Below are 6,000 nucleotides of genomic sequence, written 5' to 3' on the forward strand. Positions count from 1 at the left end.
TTTTTGGCGGAAACTTTTCACGGATGACGTAATTTTCGCCTGTTTTGATTTTACTCCATATTCCATTTGGAAGACTTTTTGCCTAGGCAGAAAGTCAATGCAATGTAATAGGCGGAAAAGTTTTGCCTATGAATAGCAGGTGGAAAAAAGTGCAGAATTGGGGTTTTGGGGTGCGACGTTGCGGGAACCCCCGTGCAGCCTTCATACGGTCCCCCAAAAGTAAACTGTGTCAAATAAAAAAAAAAAATACCCCAAAAAATCACTTTGAATTTGGGGGCGGAAAAAAAAAATGTTGAGGGACAAAGTTAAAATCTAGTGAACTTGACTCTGGGGGGGGGGGGGTCCCCAAGAATGCCCCAGGTGTTTTTTTCATTGCAGGGGCTTGCGGTAGGTGGATTTTTCACAATTTTTTCAACTTAACTTTAGCAACTTTAAAATATGCTGGCCCCCATTTTCAAGTACCCCAAATTTGCTGGGATAAGTTATTTTCTGCAAAAAAACCCTCCTGAATACTATTCTGCACCACTTATACAAAAATGCTTTTTAGCAACTATTGAGCCCATTTAAAAACAACAAATACCTTCAGCAAGCCAAATTGGAGGGTACCATAGGGAACCCCCATGTCAGAGCATCTTTTGGGGGGTGCCAGGCTGGAAAGTACAAATCTGAAAGTACTTTTCGCTTGTTTAAGTTTCGCCGGGTCCCGTTTTACTTTCAAATTGAATACGGCGATACACGGGCACGCGCGCAACACTTTTCCACCTGCAAAACAGGCGAAGTAGGCGGAAAGTCCGGGGAGGCATAAAAGTATTGCGGGTCCGCTCAAATTGAATACGGCTCATAGTTGGGAATAGAGTTATACCCCTTTTGCACCGAAATAAAAATCCCAGGTTGATTCATGTGAACGAGCATCAACCTGGGATTTTTGTTGGTGTAAATGGATCCACCTGGGTTCAGGGACCCAGGGATCCAACTCGGCTTGGGGGGATGTAGTTATGAGACCGACAATGGAATCCCGTCAATGAACTAAGATGGGTGTCGAAATACCGACGCCTATCTTAATCCCGACACCGAAATGCATGAGGTAAGTACGGGGCGCCCTTAGCAGTGGCGTAACTAGGGTACTTGAAGCCCAGGGCAAATGTAAAAATGGAGCACCCCCCACCCCATGTGTGCGCGCGTCAAAAAATAGGCATGGTCACTTAAAAATGGGGCGCGTCAACATGACACACATCCCTTTATCATCACTCTGAACATTCCTTTCCATATGCACCTTAACCCCAGCAGTGCCCCTTATAAAGTACCCCCAGTATGCAATGTCCCCAGTTGTGATCCCTCTTATGCAGGCCAATAGTAGTGCCCCTTATACAGTACCCCCAGTAGTGGTCCCCCTTATGCAGCCCCTCATTAGTTCCCCTTATTCAGTGCCCCCAGTAGTGGTCACCCTTATGCAGTGCTCCATGTAGTGGTCCCCCCTATGAAGTGCTCACAGTAGTGGTCCCCCTTATGCAGTGCCCCCAGTAGCAGTCCCCACACTGGCAGCGATGTGTGTGTTAAACTGCACAGCCTAAGCCCACCTCCCACCCTCCTCCTAGCGCTATTGGGTAAGCGCTCAGGGGTAGCACACAGCCGCAGGAGCCGAGGGAGGAGGGGGAGGAGGGGGGAACATCATGGAGCTAAGAGGCAGTGGACACTGGGAAACAATGAGGAGACAGCTCACAAATGACCCAGAGCTGGACTCCCGGGACACAGGAGAAGATCACCCCACCGAAGGAGGAACTTCCAAAGGAACAGAATGGAAAGCAGATTTTCCACAGTAGAGCTGGTTGAATGCAACCTATGCCATGTTACTCCAGGCCATGCCCCCCCGAGTGAAGGGGCATTTTAACAAAGAGCTTATGCCCATAAAGCTATGCTCACATACTTACTACCGTACTGTACCTACAGTTTGTAGAGGTCACAAGGCATATTTGTTATGGGTCCTTATTGTCACACACAAAATATGGGACCACTGAGTCCAGTGGTGTGTCTTTATGCCCATCAGAATTTTGCAGTGCTGTCCCACAGATCCAAATACTTACCTGCATGTGGCTGGCAACTTCCTGCAATCACCACGCTTCGTGATCGGTGGCTCGCTACGCTCTCCACAAGGTTATGTTTCTTCTCTATGCCCACATGGATGGTAGTGAATGACATTGGACAGTAACTGATGACATCAGGGTCCTCTCCATGAAGGGAATTTAGATATTACCATTCCTATAGCTCCAGTCCATGGGTACCACCATCTTGGAATGATGTCACTTGGACATACAGCCAATCAGTGAACAGGAGTCCCTGCTCATGTGATTGGAAGGGCCAATCACCAGTCAAGGTGCCCTACTTAAGTCAGGAAGTACTTGTAAAGGGTTACTAGTGCAACTCTTCCAGAGGCCTGTTCTGCCGTACACTGATTGTTAGGGGTAAATTTACTAAAGTGAGAGTTTTTAGAAGTGAGTTTTAAAAGTGATGTTGCCCATAGTAAACAATCAGATTCCACTTATCATTTAACTAGCACCTTCTAGAAGATAATAGCTAGAATCTAATTAGTTGCTATGGGCTACATCACTTTTAAAACTCACTTCTAAAAACTTTCACTTTAGTAAATTTACTCCTTAGTACCACTTTAAATATTCAACTGCCATTTTGTCAATATAGTCCAAGGTGTCCAAAGTATCAATGTTTCAGGATACTTTAGAGAATTACTTAGGCTGGTAACAGATCTCCAGAGCAGCCACAGGTGGTAGAATTACACTAAGTAAATATAGCGGGCAATTGAGGTGAAAGTGGTTAAACAGAAATTAAAGCAGGACTGTGACACAGCAAGCTCTGTCATGCCCAAATTAATGGCTGCTATGGCACCATAGCACTTGAAGAACCCTACAACACGCATTACTATAAATAAATAAGCAAAAACACATTCTAAAAAAATACTTTATTGAAATGAAAACTCTCCAACAAAATCCTTCCTTTATCCATCTGTTGCTCACCTAATTCCAAATAGTCCACGTAGTATCCCTATTTATTTATTGTGATTATTATCAATATTATTACACATAGCAATATCATATAGATAAAAAATGTGGTACTTATTTAGAGCAAAAATGTACATATGGCTGCAAAAGAAATGTATGTCATTTTAGCAGTGCCCTGGTTAGACACACACACTGTCATGAATAGCAAATTAGTATTGATGCATACAAGATGTTATGAGATTTGTATATGCATGTCAAAATTCAGCAATTGTTTGATAGCTGAATCATTACAAACAGCTGTCCCCCCCTAGTGTTCCCACTACTACATGCATTTTTTATTTCTGAATTAGCTCTCTATATTTTCAACTCACTGTGATATACACCACTACCAGCATAGAGAGCACAATAATATTGTCCATCATCCTCTGGCTTGACTTGAGTAATTGAAAGTACGGCTGATCCACCTGATATGGATCCAGTGAATCGGTCTGATGTTGTTGAGGGTTTAGAGTTTTGGTTGCCCGTACCATAACTTCCCACTACAAGGTTAGGGCTATTCCCAGGTGTCTGGTAGTACCAGGCTGGGTAGTTACTCCCAGTTACTGAGCCACCGCTCCGAGAACAGGACAGACGGATGTCACTTCCAGCAGACACAGACTTGTCATCATCCTGAATCACAGTAAACTGAGCCACAGAATCTGAAACAAGAAATGAGAAATGTAAGGAAATAGAAGCCCAGAGCATTTATGTGGTTACCTGAGTGTACAGATGTTTATATCTTACAGGAGCAATACGACATCAGAGTGATGAGGCAGACAGTCCAGGACATTGTGTAGGAGGAGAGAGCTTTGCTTTAAATGACAACAGAAAGTAGCTTGGAGTCATCAGCTCCCCTTTAAGAATCCAGCAGAAATAGGATGTGTCCTAATATGTAAATGATATGTGATTTCAGATCGTACTAAGGCCCTGATTCAGAGCCGCTCGCTATTTGCAGTCGTTCGTTCTAAAACAAGGGGTGGCTATTCAAATGAACCGTTCGCTAATTGCGGTCTGTTCACGCCTCTAAGTCTGACCGAGCGAGCAAAACTTGCGGTTGTAATTTTGAAAAATACGCCCCCTTGCCGCTCGCACCATACGTCATGTCCGCTATTTTTTAGATTAATCGAGTACATCGAACAGCTTATGAACTGCTCGCTATTCTTGTGGTTGGTTTTTTCAACCGCTATTTTGCAAGCAGTTCTGAGTAAAAAGAAAAACAAGTGACGTGGTCAATGACGCTGCTGTATTAATTATGCACTCCCTTAAAACGCCCGTTTTGACCTTTAAGCACGCCTGCGTTCGAATTCCACACCCCCGTTTTCAACCACCTTCCCCTGTTACCACCCACATACGCCTCCTTCTGTCACTCAAAATAGCGGGCATTCGCTATATAGCGAACAAACGATTTTCGGCCGCACTGACTGGTTCGCGCATGCGTATTAAAATCCGTACGCATGCGCAGATGTGCGAACATCGGTCAGAACGAACGAGCGGCCGCTTGCGAGCGGCTCTGAATCAGGGCCTAAAGCTGGACACACACTAGACCAACTTACATCCAACCAGCCAACTTGTTGATTGGTTGGAATGAAAATCTGGTAAGGAATGGGAGTAAATGATGATCAGCAATTTGCTCCTAAATGCCAGAAAACAGATGAAAATGGTCGTTCAGACAAGTTTGTTAAATGTTTGATCTAAACTATTTGTTCAAACAGTAGTTTTGGTCCATTTTCCAGCGTTTGGGAGAAAATTGCTGACTGTATACCTTACCAGATTTTCATTCCAACCAATCAACTAGTTGGCTGGTTGGACAGATAATCTTTAGATGTGTGGCCAGTTTAAGAGTCAAACATTCGCAGATATTCAGTGTAATTCTTCAGTGTAATAAGACAAATTTTTATTTATTTGTCCTACAAATGGTTCATATTTTTCTAAGCACAGACAAACTTGAATATTTAAATTTCTTAATATATTTTACCTTTTTAACTACACATTTTCTACTGTATTTCAATTTTTACCTTTTGTTAATCTCGCAAAACCACTGAAATTACAGGACAATGAAGACTGAACCAAGTGTAATTAACAGAGAGCTCAGACAAAGTAAGTATGCTTGGAGACAACAGCATAGCTGATGGTCCCTGAATCTCGGGGGAAAATAACACCCCACAAATAACACCCATCAACCTCACCTACTGATTTTCTGTTACAGTGAACCTGTTTGTTTAATGGATAATGGAAACATTCTCCTTCTAACCTGGAATAACATCTATACCAGCTAAGTGGGTGAAAAGAGAGGAAATGAGCCAAGCAGCCCTGAACTCTCATAGTGCACTGGGATCACAAAAAGCCCCCATGCCTTTGGTGTGCCACAGTTTACAAGTCACTGCTTGGACATGTGAATGGATTTTTCTCTAGTCAGCAAGTGTCAATTAATGAATTTTACTGGCAGTTTCAGTGTGTTGAAAACCTGAAACCAGGTGTAGTGTGGAGCTGTGGCACCTGGAGCAAGTGCATGCCACTGTGTCCTACCCGCCTTCTACCACACACGCGCTAACAGACACATATGAAGTATTGAAGTCATACTTGACTAATTGTGTTTTTCTGGTCCCAGATAGGAGACGCAGCTGACCACTTTAGGGGATGGGCTCGGACTCTCATGCCATTCACAACATTTTAGCCACACTCCCACCCTACGGACCCATGATTCCTGACAATTATTTTCCCATCCTGCCTAGTTTACTAGGAAGTGGGCAGGATGTGGGTGATCTGCCCACTCTTCTGGGGCTGTGGGCGACTACTTGCAAAATTAGACAACTCCCACACCTTCTGGGAAAGTAGACAAAGTATGATTGAAGAGTGTTTGGGGAGGGAAGTTGAAGTGACAAAAAAAACAGCAGGGAAAGTCTGTCTCTAAAAGGTGAGACACTAAGGGGGCAACACTAGGGCAGCACTT

General features: G+C 43.8%; 1 pseudogene across 1 annotated transcript in view; it reads right to left on the reverse strand.

Moving 5' to 3' along the window:
* LOC148517958 (immunoglobulin lambda-1 light chain-like) overlaps window positions 1-3,857 on the reverse strand; it is a 91,745-nt pseudogene extending 87,888 nt beyond the window's left edge. The window contains exons 1-2 of the transcript XR_015879236.1: window positions 3,795-3,857; window positions 3,379-3,709 (exon numbers count right to left, since the gene is read on the reverse strand). The product of XR_015879236.1 is annotated as an immunoglobulin lambda-1 light chain-like (transcript). The remainder of the gene's footprint in view (window positions 1-3,378; window positions 3,710-3,794) is intronic.
* Between the last annotated feature and the right edge of the window lie 2,143 nt (window positions 3,858-6,000).

This window comes from Taudactylus pleione, unplaced genomic scaffold, assembly GCF_031769625.1.
Source record: "Taudactylus pleione unplaced genomic scaffold, aTauple2 ptg000205l, whole genome shotgun sequence".
Taxonomy (NCBI): domain Eukaryota; kingdom Metazoa; phylum Chordata; class Amphibia; order Anura; family Myobatrachidae; genus Taudactylus; species Taudactylus pleione.